The sequence below is a fragment of the Psammomys obesus genome, unplaced genomic scaffold (assembly GCF_907164565.1).
Source record: "Psammomys obesus unplaced genomic scaffold, mPsaObe1.curated_primary_1811, whole genome shotgun sequence".
NCBI classification, from domain to species: Eukaryota; Metazoa; Chordata; class Mammalia; order Rodentia; family Muridae; genus Psammomys; species Psammomys obesus.
This window is the reverse complement of record NW_026592548.1, coordinates 17291289-17310044: the sequence shown is the minus strand read 5'-3', so window position 1 is coordinate 17310044 and position 18756 is coordinate 17291289.

Sequence of the window (18756 nt, the reverse complement as noted above, 5' to 3'; positions counted from 1 at the left end):
GCATCATCATGGTGATGATGGTGATGATGGTGATTTATCATTATTTATGCTGGTGGATATTGAACATCTGACCCTATACAAAATAGAGAACCACTCTGCCATTGATTGAAACATACCAACATTCCTCTGGAAGCATCTCAACGGTATGTGTTCGGGTGGCTAAAGAATTCTCCAACTTGACAGATGTGTGATGTTAACTGAGCATGCTCTAGCTTTTCAGAACCTCGAGCTCCTCACTGTAGAAAAAGTATAGTGAGACCCGTGTATGTAGCATGATGAATGTGGTGGCTGGCTGGTGCCTGCTGTAACCAGGAGCGCACTTCCCAGCCTCATCTACCTACTCACAGGTTGTCCTGGTTGGAAAGTGAAGCGTCCCCGAAGGCTCATGGGACTGACCACTGGTGGTGCTTGCCGAATGAGAGGCTTTTGGATCTTTAGGGAGGTGGATCTTTCCTGGAGGAAGTGGGTCAGTGGGGGTGGGCCTGGAGATTTTAGAGCCCTGCCCCACTTCCTCTTTGCTTTTGTTTTTGACTGTGGGCACAATGTGAGGAGCAGTCTCATGCTTTGGCTTCATGCATGGGACTTTCCCACCATGATAGACTGCGTACCTTCTTAAACCCACAGCCGAAACAAACCTTCCCCTCTTAAATGGTTTCTCAAGTATATGATCACACCAGAGAAAACAGAACTAGTCAACCGTCCAGGGTCTGGGAAGCACTGGAGATGTTCTATGTGTCAATTAATATTCAAAATAATAAATGATCTATCATGGCCATTATTTGCATGAAGAAGCTTAGAGTCAGAGATGTTAAGCAATTTGTGACTTTAAACAAAGTCACAAAATTGTGATATTTGACTCTGGACCTTGGTCTCTAATCTAGAACACATTTCTATCCTTGATTCTTTATTTTATTTTTATTCTTGATTTTTTGATCCTTTGTCTATGACGAGCCTATAATCATCTGTTCTGTCTTACATAGATGAGTTATGCTTCAGGCTCAAGGCAAATGAGACCTTGAAAAATGCTACTTAGCAGCAGTAGAGAAGAGGAAGTGATAAGAGTATTAAATGGCTGCCAGAGAGCACATAGAAAGTGTTCAAGCATTAGTTTATGTTTATTTTAATAATGTGTTTTGTCTATGTTCTCTTGTAGGTAACTGGATCTTTATTAACACTGGTAATTCCTTGAGAAACCCAGTTATTAATACATTGCTCCATGCGTTCTGATGCTGATATATTGAAATTTGGCATTTAGGGGGACCTGTGCAAGAATTCCTTTTCCCAGCACAAGCAACTGTATAATTTCAAATATCCAGATGAAGGTCCAAATAGCAGTTGCAAAAAGGGTGAATTATTTGACCAATGCTAAAACTTACATGCAAGATGTTACAGTTAGCCTGTCTTCCACAGGCTCATGTGTGTTGGCCCTCAGCCAGTGGTACTGTTTCAGGAGTTGGTAGAAACTTTCGGACAGGGTTCCTAGCTGGAGAAAGTAGGTTCCAAGGAGCCTTTGGTGGTAATGTCTGGCCTCTAGGCACTTCCTCTTTCTTTGCTTCCTGTCTACCATGAGGCTTCCTCCACATGTTCCTTCTTTCATGATTCACCAAAGGGTGTGATACCAGATGTTCATGGACTGAACCCTTTGAAACAATGAACAAGATAAATCCACCCACTCTCAGCCATGCACTAAACAAAAGCAACCACTAAACCGAGTGTTTGAGGAGGCAACTGAAGAGTCTGCCAAGAAGAGCCAGACCACAGGAACAGCCTTGGAGGAGAAGGCAGAGCAAGTAGAATGTTCCATATCTGAGTGTTAGAAGGGATCTCTACAGCCAGAAGACAAGTAGCAATGGCCAGGTGGACAGTAATCAGAATAATTTGAAGATCTTGCATATTTAAAGGAGATTTAAAGGTATTCGCATCTAAAAGTTTTAAAACTACAAGTTAACAGTAGACATAGCCACTAATAGTAACCTTAAACAAGTTGCTTAACATCTTGGAACCTAAGTTTCTTTATGTAAATAATGACCATAAGTAATCACTAATAATACACTAGACATAGCTGCTAATCACAGGCAGAATAGCTTTGGCTTGTTCCCAAATATTTCAAAGTCCTTCTTCCTAGATCTGTACAATGTGAAGATAAAGAGGCTAGCCTACTTTGGGTTATTGTGGGACTTGCAAGGAAAGGACTATACAGGGGATTTAAAAATTCAGAAGGTAGAATATTCTCACATATTCAAGAAATCATCAGTCTTATGAGTGGAGAACAGATAGTGCCACCTTTCTTCAGGGCCATTTGCTGGGTTGGAGAGACGCAGTAGCACGTCTCTAAACAACAGCACAGAGCACTCCCTTCCAGGTGAAAACAGGCGAGTCTTCAGGAGAATGGTGGGAGTTCAGAGAAAAAGAACAAGATACTCAAATAGAGCTATGTTGTCATGTGTGGAGGGGTCTCCAAAGGGGAAGGTGAGTCTGAAGATAGACTGAGAAACAAATTATAACTAGAAAGTGAGAAAGGAGAAGTGGTGGGCCCCACGGATGTAAGGTCATGTAAGGTATGTAAGGCAGCATAGATGTCTACTATGCTATTTAAAGCAAAGGGAAGACTGGGGAGGCATTGGGCAACTGGTGCCTAGGCCTGTGATGAAGCACCCGTGCTTGAGGACCTCATTTTCTCTTTCATAAGCACAGCCTGGAGGCCTCAGCGTGGGTCCCCAAAGAAATTTAATTTATTCTCTTCTCTTTTGTTACATTTTCTTGTTGGAAATTTTGTCAGGAGAAAAATTAGGACTATATATTTTTTGAAGCTAAATGCGTAATTCCTATCAACAGCGTTTGGTACAAAGAAAAAGATGATATGGATATTTGATACAGGGCCAAAAAAGAGGTCTTACAGATTAAATATTATGGAAGGCTTGAAGTCTCCTGAAACAAAAACCCTGATTTTTGAAGGCTTTATTAAATCGTGGTAAGACTCTTCACTCTTGCTACCCTGTTGTCTTGAGCTGCAATTTGGAAGAGTGCTGGGCTGAGCAATTATACAAATAATAATCATCGGCTCAAGCTTTTTAATGGTAAAAACATGACTTGATTCTCTGAAGAAGTGAACAGGCAACATTTTTTCATTGCTGTTAATTATAATTTAAGACAGACTCAATTTTGTATTAGTCACAGATGTTTCATTTCTCAGTTCATATGTAATGTGGTACATGGAACATCTCCAAAGAGATTTAAAACTGTTTGCAGTCTTGTCCATCTCCTTACCACTTGGTGTGGTCTTTTCCAAAAAATCATGACATTTGGAAAGAAGCTAAGAGAAGTTTTGTAGACATTTTCAAGACATTTTGCTTTCCTAGGTCTCTAAAAATATTCCCATTGAAAGTGAAAATTGGGAACATGCTCTGAAAAACAAAATCAAAATATATATTGTGTCTTTAGAAAGCCTGGCTTGGGGAGGGTCAGGCTATGTTCCAGCTTTGAGGAAAAGGGCCCACAGGCATGATTTCTGAGTTGACACTGGCCATAGGAACCTTCAAGGAGTTCCGGTGCTACCGCAATACCAAGCAAAAGTGTATCTCAAATTATTAGAACACTCAGCTGGCTCCTAAATTACTCCCCTGTGGATTGCTCTAATCAGTGGGATGTTATCAGTAAGACAAACCACTCGTGAAATTGTGATAGGTTTGGGTGTGTTCCAAGATGTACTGTGTTTGCAACGCAAGCCTGTGATGTGCCTGAGAGACTTGGGTTGTAGCTGAAGACTGTTGAGAATGGACGCTTACTCTGCTGTATAAACCACAAGGAAAATGGATCATGCCGTAACAACTCAGTTTTTTTGGTATGACAGAGTGAGGCTGTTTGGGAGAGGAAGGAGAATCACTACCAGTATGTTACAAACATTTTTTTTCCTTGCATTTTCTTTATAAAAATTGAAGTTGTATGTTATACATCAGTTTCCTCTCAAAGGAAAATGTCATATCGAAAGCATCAAATGATTGAATTTTTAATAAAAAAAATGTATTGCGTGTTTAAGATATGAAATGTAACATCATAGGACACAGGCGTGACACAAAGGTTACAGGAAAACAGGCTAACACAGTAGTCAAGTTCTACAGTCACTCCTTCTCCTCTTTGTTGCAGGCACAGCTAAGATCTGCTTCTTTGCTGTGAGTTACACGCACAGCAAAGGCTATTTCCTGAGGTCCTCCACTTGTTCAGCAGACCTCTAGGCTGCTCCTTCTGCCTACTGCCCACTGCATGTCTTCTGGTTTACCTCACCCTACTCTCTCACCACCCTGCTTCTTTATTTCTGATTTTGTATTTCACACTTCACATGTGAGATCGTACATGTTTTTCTTTCTGTATCTGCTTTCTTTTATTTAACACAGTGTCTTCTAGGCTCAGCCTGCTAGTAGTAATACTAAAATGTTCACATTTATTCTCTCTCTCTCTCTGTGTGTGTGAGTGTGTGTGTGTGTGTGTGAGTGCGCACACAAGTGCATGTGTTCACGCTGAAGTCATAGAACAAGAATCGACTGTTTTCTTCCACCAGGTGGTTCTGAGGAGTTAGACTCAGGCCATCAGGCTTGGCAACCTGTGCCTTTGCCTGCTGAGCCATCAATCTGGCCTTCATGCTTTTTCTTTTCTTTTTTTAACGAATGAAGTTTTTTTTTATTCTCCCCTATAATTTTTCCTTCTAATTCCTTATGATTGAGAATTTTGACCACCTTTTCATATACCTTTGCCCATATTTGCCTTCTTTTGAGAAATGTATTTTTAAATGTCTTGCCTCTTTTAAAATTTGTGTTTTTTTAAATTATTGACTTCTGTGTCAATAATCTTCTATGTATTAAGTGTAATAACAATTATTACACACTTATCTGATGACAGATTTCAAATAGTTTTCCCAAATAGGCAGTTGTTTCATTTTTTCTTCTTTTTCCTTTGATATGCTCAAGGTTTTTTTAGTACAATGTAGTCCCATTCATTCATTTTACCTTTTGTGGATTGAGCTTTTGGTGTGATATCCAAAAGTCTTTCTTTGTCCTCATTTGGGAGTTTAATAATTTCTGACCTTACATTTCTGCTTTTTGCCATTATGAGATGACACTAGTATCTGGTATAAGATAAAGGTCCAAGTTTATTCTATTGCATGTGAAAATTCAGTTCTCTCTCCATTGGCCATTGAAGGGTTTTTTTTTTTTTCTTTCTGTACTGTGTCCTCTTTGTACTCTAATCAAAGGTTAGTTGATAGTGTGTTTGAATTTATTATCAGGTTATTTTGGGGCTCTATGAGTCTATGCAACCATTTTCATGCCATAGTTATTAACAGGATTGCTGTGGCTGAGACAGTGAGATGGTTTCAACTTGGTCTTTCTCACTGGTGGCTTTGACAATTTTGAATCCATTCGCATTTCATGTTTACTTTAGAATTGTTTCCACTTCTGTGCAGAAAGTTGTTGGAGTTTCGATATTAACCTTACTGACTGCATTTCTTTGGGTGTCAGAACAATGCTTCTTAGTTTTCAAAACACAGATCTTCTTAGATTTATTCTCAGGAAGTTCTTTCTTTATTGATGTTATCATAAATGATACTGCTTCCTTGATTTCTTTGTCAGTAAAGCCATCGGTTATATACAAAATACTACTGATTTTGTTTTTTGTAACTTTACTGAATTTTTAACTCAGCTATTAGTCTTAGCAGTTATATGAAATATAGATATATTTAAAATTTTAAATCAGGGAGTACAGAATTTGTAAATAGACGTGCTTTTATTTTTCTCTCTGAATTTCTGATTTGGATGCCTAGTTCTGGCTTTACTTCTCTGATGAGTACTTTCCAGTACTCTGCTGAATAAAATGTCAGTGTGGGCATCTTCGCTTTATACTAATCTTTATGGAAAACTGCTCATTTTAACGGTTTTAATCCTAGTTGTAACTTGTATTGTAAATGACCTTTTTTTTATATCGAGGAATTTTTCTTCTGTACTCAAAATGATGAAAGTTTTATGAAGAGCAGTGTTAGTCTTTGTCGGACATTTTTTTCTGTGTAGATTGAGACGATTACATGGTTTCCAACATTCATTCTGTTCATGTATCTTAGTTTACATCTTGCTTTCTATTCAGGTGCTTGAGCTTGACCTCAGGGAGTTACACGTGTGAGGCCAGCTCTCCAACCACGGTGCTGTTCCAGCAACACTTGCTTCTCTCTATTATCTTAGCTTCTCAGTTTGACTTATTTCTATTATGGTCATAGTTTTCTTCATTTTGCCCATTTGTTTTTATTTTTTTTTCTAACTTTTCTATCCCTTGAAGCATCATGTCAAAAATATTTTGGTCCCTTCCTTCTCTTTCTTCCTCTCTCCCCCGCTTCCTTTCCTTTCTTTTTAATATATTCTTGTTATGTAGACCAGTCTAGCCACAAACTTTCAGTGAAGTTTTCACTCCTGAGTTCTGATATTTTAAGCATGAGCCACCACGTCTGGCTCTTTCTATTTTTATGTCATAGACATTATTGCTATAAGCTTATAAACTTCTCTTTTTATACTATAGACCGTGTGTGGTATATACACAGCCATTCTGGTATTGGCTTATTCTGGTTTGTCTTTGTTTTTAGTAATAAGACTTGTACTTGTGTATTTATTTATGAAAGTAATTATCACTCTTTGTTTTCTAATTCAAGAACTCCTTTAAGCATTTCTTACCTTGTGGTCATAAGGCCCATAGATTTTGTGTGATCGTAAAAGACTGTTTTATGTTTTGAAGGGCAGCTGTGGCACAGACTGGCTGCATAGCTGGCTGTTTTGTCTTTCAGCACATTGAGTGTGTCATCTAGTTCTCCTCTGGCCTATGAGGTTTGGCTGAGGAACGCCTTGATGTCCACAAGGGGGTTCTCGACATGTGACTTTTGAAGTTTAGTCTTCTCTTTTTGTCTTTTACATTTGACAATTTTGTCATCTTATACCTAGGAGAAGACTCTGGTCAGATATATATGTGGGGTTTTGACCTTTCTAGATCTTGGTGTCTGCATCATTCTTAACACTTAGCAAATACTCAGTAGCTAGTTTCTTTAATTAAACTTTCTGTCTTTGTCTTGTCTATTTCTGAAAGGACCATAATTTCCATATTTATCCATTAAGTGGTGCCTCCAAAGTTCTGTAGGCTCTCTCATTCATTTATTTTACTTCTCTGAATGATTCATTTGAAGATATTTTCAAGTTCATGGGTTCTTTCTTCTGCTTGAAGCTCTCAGCTGAATTTTTACTTCATTGGGCAAATTCTTCAGTGTCACGATTTGTTTGGTTCTGTGTTGAATTTCTCCTTCAGATCATGAATTGCCATACTGAATTCATGGAATTGTCTATTTGTGTTCTCTTTTATATCACTGAATTTTCTAAAGAACACTATTTTGAATTCCCTTTTAAAAAAATTCATAAATTTCCTCATTTTTGGTGTTGATTTCTAGAGAATTATTGTGTTCTTGTGGAATCATGTTTTCTTGCTTTTTATGTTCTCCCATTCCCTGCATTGATTCTCTTATACATTTTACAGTGTTTACTAGGAACAGATTTTCATGTGACAATAGGCTTGAGGGTCATGTTTTGGCAGGGCGCAGTGGCTGGCTCTGGGTAGATGCAGGGATTTTGGCTTCCTTGCAGCTTCCTCACTTATAATTGACATTAGTGATGGCTATAGGTGCCTCAGTGGTCCAGGTTTTATCTGTCTGGGAGAAGTAATTCTGGACTGAGATGTGATTGTGGTGGTGGGTGTGGGTAGGTAGCAGGATGTTTCCTTAGCTTTCTCATGTGACTCTCTTGGTCTTAGTACTCTACAGAATTCATGTTACAACTTGGCTGTATTATAGTGTATTCCTCTAGTAACTTCAGCAAAACAGAAAAACAAAAAACCCCCTGCAGTTGTTTATTCATTGTTTTCTGAGGGAAAGGGAGGCAGATTGGTAGGAATTTCTAGTCATTCATCCTACTGATGTCATACAAATGGCTTAAATATAAGATAAGCATATACGAAAACATTTTTGCAAGAATAGTAGAATATGGTACTTAAAATATGTAAGAAATTCATATGGGCATGCATAAAGAGTTCTTTAAATATTGTTCTTATTCACTTTATATCTTTTTATGTGCATTAACTTTGCCTAACAAGAAAGGCTTGTGAATTTGCATATTCAAATTTTGCATGTTACATAATTCACATCATTCCCTAAATTCTATGTGATATATCCAAAGCCAGGGAAGTTCAGACATCTAACATTTAGCATAAAGTTTTTGCACATTTTCTTTGTGAGCTTTTGAGTTTTTCTTTACAAAGTTTGAAATATTTTGGTTAGACACATGTGAATAAATTTTTCAGAAATGTAGTGCCCCATCTAAAGTTCTGAATCATTCCTGTAACCCCGATGTGATACTGGTAAGAAAGAGTTGGAAACAGAGGAGAAATACAGGGGAAGAAAGAGAAATGGGTTACAATAATTTTTATATATCTATAAAGAGAGAGAGAGAGAGAGAGATTTTAGAAATGTCCCATTTAGCTTTTCATTTCTTTATGAAAGTAACGGAGGCAGCAACTTCTGAAGAGAAAAGCTTTATTTTAGCTCACAGTGCATGTCCTATTGATAACTGTTACTTTGGGGTGAGGACTGTGGTGATAATGTATGGCAGAAGAAGCCCATTTACATCATGGCCAGAAAGAAGAAAGAAGAGGTGGAGGCTGAGGTCCCAATATCTCCTTCAAGGGCACAAAAGGGCATAATTACAGTGGCCTTGAAGACTTCTCATTAGGCACCCATTCTTAAAGGTGCCATGTGGATGCCAGGCTTATAACGCATGGATTTTGGAGAGCACATTTCAAATAATGATGGCTAAGTGGAGGATAACCAGGAGAGTCTATCAGATGGATATCTCCGTCCCAGAACCAACCCTCTCTTTCCACTGGAGAAAGTCATGTCAGCATGGCTTATTACATTGTTTCCCCACAACTGAGCATTGGTTATTATTCATGATAGGAATGCTGGATTGGGAAATAGAAGGTTCAAATTTCTTTTCTAGTCTTGCTTTTACTTTGTTTCATGGATCAAATTTATTTCTGGTCTTGGTTCTTAAGATGGTAAACCAAGGCCACAGCACTGAGTTTATCACTAGGGAAAGCCAATCCCACGTCAGTATCCTATGACTGTTAAGGGATGGAGGGACTTTGAGCATCAAGGATGATCTGAGATGTGGGGTGTCTTGAGGTTCTAGAGGCTTCATTTCCAAGGGGATGAGAATGGATGGAAGCAACCACAGCATCTCTCTTATGTTCAAAGGGAATATACCTTCATTCATTGTAGTTCCTGGCCAAGAAGACATGTGGGACACTTACAGTTCCAAAGCACAAGGTAGCAATTCAAGTTTAATGATATATTCATTTTTTTAAATATATTTTTATTTTAATTTTTATTAATTACACTTATTCACTTTGTATACCCCCATAAGCCCCTCCTTCCTCCCCTCCCAATCCCACTTTCCCTTCCTCTTCTCCATACATGCCCCTCCCCAAGTCCACAGATAGGGGAGGTCTTCCTCTCCTTCCTTCTGATCCTAGTCTATCAGATCTCATCAGGACTGGCTGCATTGTCTTCCTCTGTGACCTGGTAAGGCTGCTCCCCCCTCAGTGCAGCCAATCAGTTCATGTCAGAGGCAGTCCCTGTTACCATTACTATGGAACCCACTTGGAGACTGAATTGCCATGGGCTACATCTGTGCATAGTTTCTAGGTTATCTTCATGCATGGTCCTTGGTTGGAGTACCAGTCTCAGGAAAGACCCCTGTGCTCAGATTTTTTGGTTCTATTGCTCTCCTTGTGGAGCTCCTGTCCTCTCCAGATCTTCCTATTTCCCACTTCTTTCATAAGATTCCCTGCACTCTGCCCAACAGTTGGCTGTAAGTCTCAGCATCTGCTTTGATAGTCTGCTGGGCAGAGACTTTCAGAGGTCCTCTGTGGCAGGCTCCTAACTTGTTTCCTGTTTTCAATGTGCCTGCCATCAAGCACATTTCTGTAATGTGGTTTGCCAGTGTTCTGACTGGTATGGTATCCCATTCCTTTTAGTTTGCTTTCTGTTGCTGTAACAAATACTATGACCATAAGCAACAGAGGGGATGAAAAGGTTTATTTAGTTGACACATTTAGATCATAGCCTATCATTGGGGTACTTCAGGTCGGAAACTCAAGCAGGGACTGAAACAGAAATCAAGGAGAAACATTGTTGGCTTACGGGCTGCCTCATACATAGGAGCTAAATTTCTCTTGTAGCTCACGCCCACCCGCCTAGGGTTGATGCCACCTGCAGTGGGCTGGGCCCTCCCACACCAATCATCCATCAAGACTATCTCTTGCAGACACACGCATCGGCCAACCTGATCTGGCAATCCTTCAACTGAGGCTCTTGCAGATGATTCTGCCCAGCTGACAGCTGAAGCTAAACAGGGCAGCCCTGAAAGTTTGGCTTTGTGCTTCTGAGGATGTTCATTCTCAGAGTCAGGGGGATAACAGTCCTGAGCATCAAGTATAATCCCGTTGTTTAAGAAGCTTTCACTTAGGGAAGAGTCTAACAAATAGTATTTCTTTAAGTTGGCATGGTGTATACGTCATCAGCCTTTCCTCTTCAACTTTGAAAATCTTGCATGAGGGCTCTTTTCATTCCTCCACACCATTTTCCCTTTCTTTGACTATCTGTTTGCTTGGGAGGAGAAAAGGGGGAGAAAAAAAAGGAGAGGAGTTGAATGATTTGCAGAGGCATGTTTGCTTGCTCAATATGGTAAAGTGACATTTAAGGAACATTCTAAATTAATATTTTTTCCTCAGAAGTTTCATAATATGTTACTATGTAGCTGTAGAAGAAAATTTTGTACTGACAGATTTCGAGACTAAATTTAGGCACTGTGAATTCTATTGTCTGGTGTTCTATTAAACCCAAAACTCTATTAAACAGTTCTTCAAAGTTGCAGATATCTATTGCCACAAAAATGTCATGTAACTACTTTAAAACCCAAGTGACATATAATAATGACTTTATTTTTACTCATGAGTCCGTGGGTTCGATGGCTTGGAATGTCTACAGTGAGATGGGTGAGGTGGTCGGCTGGAAGCGGGGCAGCAGGCTAGCAATGCCCTCCGGTGTCTGCAGCACTGGCTGGGAAAATAGCATTGACTTTCATATATCTCACCCCCTAGGAGGCTCACCTGGGATTATTCACATGGTGAAGGCAGAAGAACATGAGGGCAAACACAAATGCAGAAGAACTTCCCTAAACCTTTGCTACTGTTACATTTCTCCCTGTAGGATTTGTCAAGGGCACCCGTGAAACTGAACACAGAGCCAGGGCAATGCTGCAGGACAAGAGACATTCATACACGAGGTCATTGCTTCAGGAAATAAAATTAATTCACTTTAATTTCTGGCATATCTTTATGCCACTTTGTGAAAATGAACTTGTGTTTCATTATAATTCTAAAGGACACATTTTATGAAAAACAATGTCTATTTTGATGTGGAAATCAGTTGATCTTATTCTTGCTTTTGTAAATTGATGATCCACCAGTCGCTAATATTTAACATCCTGACAATATTTTGCTGACCACAGGCCACATGTAATAAGAATTCTCATTTTACTTGATATTGGTAGGCTTGGGAGTTTGAGTAGTCACATGGAATTGTAAAATCTTCCCTAACTTAAACTCAGCAGCTTGAGAAAAAAATACTTTTTCTCAAAATAAGAATCATTTCAGTGCATACCTTGGTGTATGATTAATGGAAGTGATCTTAATTAGAAAGTTACTCCAGGCACTCAGAGAGTGTGATGGAATGAGGCATTAAAATAGGGCCAAGGAGAGTATGGTAAGTGGGAAATCAAAACGAGAGAGGGAAACTCAAGGTCAGTCCAGATGGATGTTGATACTACTTAGGGTCTTCCGTGGTGCCCTCCTCTTCTCTGGCCCATCATTATATCCCATCTTGTAAGCACCGAGCAGTTGGCTTTGCCGTCTATGGGCTAATGAGTTATTGATGAGAGTGAGGGCCCTGCGAATACCCACTTTTCTGAGGATCTCTTCAGACCCTGGCGACCGGAAGCTGCATAGGAGGTGGGATTGATGGCCCATGTCCCGCTTTTGAAGAGTAAAGCTTGAAGAGCTTTATGTATTGAACAACACAGAGAAGACAGGATATCAGAGCACAATCATCTCGATTATGCAGTTGACAATGTAGAAGGAATAGTCTGTTAATTTGGCTAAACAGTGGCGTGTTTGTAAATCCTGTTAATATTTTTAGTAGAGGAATGAGAAATCAGTAGATTGAATCTTATTTAGAAAAGTGAACTCTCCTACTCACTCTAGTGCCTTTGTGTTCGTCAGTTCAAAGCGATTCTCATCTTCCTAGCACCCTTGCTGTGATGTGGGTGTCAAACGCTCATGAAGAGGAATCCCTCGTGAGTCATAGGTGACTTGCCTGAGAGAAACATAAATTTCCCTTTTGTGCTAAGCTTAGCTCAGATTTGTCTTCTGTGGTTCACATCCTCTCAAGTGGCCTGCTGGTAGAGCCATGTAGAACAAATACACCAAAAACGGAAAAGCAGTAAATCATTTCATTTGGGGTATATTTACAGATTAAGTTCTGACCTTCGGTAAAAAGCAAATGTAGAATTAAAATGGGCTTTCTTGCTTAAAATATAGAGTGGATTTGATTTCCATTCTTTGAGAGAATTCTGTTCCTCCACATCTCCTTTGGAGTCGTTGCTACATTATGGGAACTTCCTGTGCTGTCGGGAGTTGATGACGGGGCTGATGATTCTTCCTTTGTTTGCTGAGCTACTTTCCCAGTTATGAAGTCACCAAGTCTTTGCTCTCAGTTCCTCCTCTGTCATACTCAGGGTGGTGTGTCAAGGAAATGCTGGTTTCTTTCTGTGCTTCCACCCTTCTTCAACTGAGTGTGGCTATCTGGTTTGCTTTGATGTAAAGGACACATATCACTTCTGAAACTGCTCTCAGAAGCAATATATCCTTCAGTGTGCTTTCTCTGTGAGTTTGGCATTTTGGCCATCAACTCTTGGAAGTTTCTCACATCTGTTTGGGACTCTGAATGTCACAATGAAGAGACTGTTAGCAGTGGCTGTGCAACAGCAACTGGAGAGTCCTCTCTGTTACTCTCAACCCCGAGACTTGGAGTCATTTGTTACTGCAGCGCAAATCTGAATGACATGAGTGTTTATACCTAGAATTTTAGGGTTGCTCTAATTAGCATATAAAATCAAGAATGGCAGTATATATTTATATTGATTGTATTTATTTGGGGCATAATAAGGAAGATTCTGTTACATTATATTTTTCTGGAAGCTATAGAGTGTTTTCAAGCAGAAATGGAAATAAGTAAAAGGAGTACAAAAGCTCTGTACTTATGTAGTTTCTTATCAATTTAAACATTAGAAGAACAAAGAAAGAAAATGAAAATTCTTTCAACTATGACAAGGCACATCAAACCTTTGGGTATAGTAAGTTCATACTCAGGAAATATTTCCAATAGGACAATGGTTCTAAGAGAAAACATAGAAAAAAAAAACATAAACCAATTGCCCAAAAAGGAAACCAGAGGCACCCTTTTAAGGGCTTTAAGATTCCAGGTACTGGAATGGTGGACATGGTTGACAATGAATAAGGGGTACCGCAGGTATAAGGGTATACTCTAGAAAAGAGTTGCCATATTGATACACGGAAGTCATTGGTGTAAAAAGATGAAGCCTACTAAGTTTTAAAACATTGCACTTCCAAGGAAATCGCTAGCCCATAGAAATCCAAAACTTTAAATGACCATTGGAGTTACATCTACCTGTGTACAAGAAGGTTTCTAGAAGGCTTTTTGGATTTCAGGGATAGAGTGTCCTCTGATACCCATTGGTATGTATTCAAGGAATATGATAGAAAAAGGAACACGATCCCAGAAGACAAAGGGAAAAACCACAGAAAACAAGAGGCTGAATAAAAGAGTATTTGCCCTTCCAGAAAAGGGACCTTCAGCTTACTCAGAATATTAAATTTACCTCTGAGAAGTACTCCTATGGTCTCTGTTGATCCCCCAGTGAATTGACTGATAATGAATGGTGTAGAAAAACCTATGCACTGTCTTAGGTCCAGGACCCTCAGCTTGACACTGTGAATCATGAAATTTGTGAGTCAGGTGAATAGGTTTTACTTGCAAGGATGAGAACAAGGCAACCTTTAGTACTCAGGAGGACAGTTTACTGCCATCGTCAATTCTATTTACTATGATTTTCTGGCACACAAAGACTTAGAACTTATTTCGACAAGAAAGACTAAGAACCTGGAAGTGATTGATGTGCCCTTTTGGTACTAGCATCTTTCAAGAATCTTTCCATCAGCTCCAACTCCAGTAGAATGTGGTATCTTGAAGTCTCCAATGGGTCATAATGTATTTGATAAATAAGCTAATGTTCCTTTTAAGCATCCTTAGTTCAGGGACTGTTTGTTGCTTCATTATTGCCCACCTGAGTCTGACAGAAACATCCTTCAATAGAAAATGGAGATCTCAACTGGATATTGAAGAAGCAAAATATTTTTAAACATCCCAACTGTTAGTCAACAGGGATATACTTTACTACACTAAAGAAATTCTAAAGCTACTCAGATGCAATCTTAGTCTTATAACAAAAATGCCAGGCTGGTGAGATGACTCAGAAGGTAAAAGCTCTTTCTGTGCAAGCTTTGTGACCTAAATTTGATGTCAACCTATGGTGGAGGGGCAGAACAGACTCACAAGATTTGTCCCCTGACCTCTGTATTCATGCTGTTGACAAGTGACATGTGTGTTCTTGTTGTGCAGGTGTGCAAACATTTAAGAAGAGAGTACCTATTTGAAAAGGGGGAGAATTGTAGGAGCCAGATGGGTCTAGGATACCGGGAGAACACAGCCCACATAGTCAACTAAGCAGGGCTCGCAGGGGCTCACAGAGACTGAAACAACAATCACATAACCTTCATGGGTCCAGGCTAGGTCCTCTGTGTAAGGGTTATGGTTGTTTGTTAGGCTGGTGTTTTGCCGGACTCCTAACAGTGGGAATGGGATGTACCTCATCTTTCATCTGATCTTGGGACCCCTCTCCTCCTACTGGCTTGCCTCAACCAGTCCTGAATTAGGGGTTTTGCCTAGTATTATTGTATCTTTTTATGCTGTGTTCAATGAACACCTCTGGGAGCCCTGCTATTTTTTGAAGGGAAACAGAGGAAGAGTAAATCTGGGGGAGAGGGGAGGTAGCAGGGCCGGGAGGAGTGTGTGTGAGGGAATGGGGAAGGGTGTAGGGAGGTGAAATTGCAGTTGGAATGTATTGAAAACAATAAAAAATTAAAAAAAATAGTTACAGAGCCTAAAGTAGCTATCTCCTGTAACCAGGAAAGTCTTCCCTTCCCGGGGAGAGACTGGGACACCCACCCAGCCACAGAACCTTCAACTGAGAATTGTCCTGCCCATAAGATGTGCTGGGGTAAATGTGATGCCGAAACTGTGGGCATGGCCAACCAGTGACGGCTCTAGCTTGGGGCTCATGCCATGGGAGGGTGCTCACCCCTGACACAGCCTGGAGGGACAGGACCCAGAGGCTGGACAGCTCAGAGACCTAGAATAGAACCAAATACAGTTGGAAAAAAGCATCAAGGAAATGATTCCTAATGATATTCTGCTATACACATAGGTTGGTGTCTAGCTCTGTTATTACCAAAGAATCTTCATCCAGCAACTGATGGAAAGAGAGGCAGAGATCCACAGCCAAACACTAGGCAGAGCTTGAGGAATCCTGTGGAGTAGAGGAAGAAAGAATTGTAGGGGCCAGAGAGGTCAAGAACACCCACAAGAAAACTCACAGAACCAACTAATCTCGGCTCATGGGGGCTCACTGAGACGGAACTGACAGCCAGGGAGCCTGTATGGGTCTGAGCTAGGTCCGCTGCATACACGTTACAGCTGTGTAGCTTTGGCTTCTTGAAGGACTCCTAACCGTGGTAGCAGGCGCTGTCTCTGACTCTTTTGGTCGCTTTTGGGATCCCCTTTGCTCCTATTAGGTTGCTGTGTCCTGCCCTAATATGAGGGGCGGTGTCTACTCCTACTGCAACTTGATGTGCCCTGTTTGGCTGATAGACGGAGGACTGTCCTCTTCTGAACAGAAACAGAGGATGAGTGCATGGAGGGGTGTCTGTGGGGAGTAGTAGGGAGGACCTGAGAGGGGAGGGAGGGGGGAAGCCGTGGTATATATGAAACATAGGAAAGAAGAAGTTAAAATGTTTTTTAAAAATCGAAGTTTTATTACCCATAATATACTGCATAAAAAGGTATATCTCAGGGTCTGAAAAGAATATATACACAGTCAGAATCTGAAGACATAAGTAGTTGTAAGCATAAAGGCCAATTTAAGGAGATAATTGAATTTCATTACTTCTGATCCAGAAGCTGATTTCCTACTGGGACCAGAAAGAAATGTATTATAAACAACTTACTAAGCACATAACACATACAGGAACTCTATTGAATGCTACAAGATCACTATATCTAGGGTATTCTTGAGGCCAGCCAGGACACAAGACTTAAAAGAATTATGGTTTAATATTCTATTTAAATTCCATATTCCACAATAATTATGGATAAGTTAATGCATTTTTTCCCTGACATGAACCCAGATTTGACCCCATCCTTCAAAAGATATTAATGACAGAATGCCCAGTGTTTTTAGTTAACAACATAACAGTATTATATTCTGTACTTACACTTACAAAGCAATTTTATAATGTCTCCTATTTACTTGATGGTACCCTGCAATGCCCAGGGAACAGTAACTTAGACAGAATAGGCCAACCACAGTAACAAGCGAGGCATGTCTTATTATTACCCTAATGGTAGACTTCTGATATTCAATTACTCAACAGTTGCCTGGTGCTTGGGTTTAAGACTGCTTTTCTGAGCAATTGATTTCTACTTCCCTCATGCCCTCTTTACATTGCACAATCAGTAATCATTTGGCAAATGCTAAATTTCATTACAATAAAATTGTGTTGGCCACTTCCTTGACTTCTCATCAACTAGTAACAAATTTATGTGGGAAAAGTACAGTATTGTACATTGATTCTCAAATATGTCTGAAAATTGTATCATTTGTAAGTTTTCAGGGTCTGTTAACTATGTTTTATCCTCAGGATTTCTAATTTAGTGTGAAAAGTATTTAGATTTTTCAGATAATTGTAATATAAGGCATATTCAAACTTACAAGTGCATCATTTAGAGACATGTAAATCTGAGGTTATATTTATGCTTTTTTATTAACAACTGAATAATCTCAAGGAAGTATTTACGTCCTCTTAAAGAACTGTTTACTTTTATTTTAGGTGTTTTGCCTGCACGCATGGGCACGCATGTATGCCTTGTGCCTGTGTAGATCAGAAGAAGGTACTAGTCCTGGAATTGGAGTTAAGAACAGCTTTAGCCACCATGTGGGTAATGGGAACTGAACATGGGTCCCCAGCAATAGCTGCCAATGCCTTAAACAATGAGCTCTCTCTAGCTCCAGTTTCTTTCACTATTGTCTCATCTATAAAGTCTGGATAAAATGTTACTGTAAGGTTTAAGTGATTCCACATGCATAAAGCAACTTCAGAGGTGAGTAGGAAGCATTTAGTAAATGTTTTAATGCTACGTGAGTTATTAAATTCAAGGTGGCGGGGTTATCGAAGATTAACGGGGACTGACTTGCAGAAAAGGGGTTAAACATCGGAGAGGCAGCTCTCTGAGAAGCCGTGGCACATTTGAACATATGGCAGGGAGCAAAGGGCTGTGCATTCTGGAACTGAAGTGAGCTAATGGAGGCCGACACGTGGTACCGATGAGGGTGCCTGGGGAAAGGGCTGGAGCTGTTTCTTGAAGTGAGGCTCCGAGAATCAAGTGGCCTGTTTCAGGACGGGGTTTTTACTTTTGAATTAAGTGTTGCTCTTAACACAGTGCTTGGATTCGTACAAAAGTGTTTGTATTTACAGTTCATGGTGAGCCCTGTTACACTTAAAGGAAAAACCATAATTAGTTGCGTTTACCTCTGTTAAACCATCTTCCCTGCTCACCAGTACTCCGTTCACTGGGTCTGAGAGAAGCTGGTCAGGTGTGGCAGGGAGGCTGATGACTGTCACACTGAGGGATAGAGTATTATTTATTCTGGGGATTCAGGGTCATTTTTGTGTTATAAGATGGCTGATTCTAGAACTGTATCACTTTTGTCTGTTGATGAACATTAGCTCCAACCTATGCTGGAGCTAACTGCTCTCAGATATTAGATGCAGGAGGCACTGTAGGTTCCATAAAAATTAGTGAGGAAGGCAAGCCTGATTTTATTATTATTATTATTATTATTATTATTATTATTATTATTATTATTTCTCCTTAGAAATTTTTTCTCAACCCCAGTAAAGGGGAAGGAAATCAAGATAACCCTTATGGTCTTGCTGAATTAAGGACACAGATGTTAGACTTTAGGGAAACTGAGGCTGGCAGAATTTGGAAGATTAGTATTAAGAGTGAAGAGCTTCCTGAAGATACCTAATAAAACAGGATCAGATGCAAGGGGAGGAGGTCCTCCCCACTCAGTGGACTTGGAAAGAGGCAGGGAGGAGATGAGGGAGGGAGGAAGGGATTGGGAGGGAATGAGGGAGCGGGATACA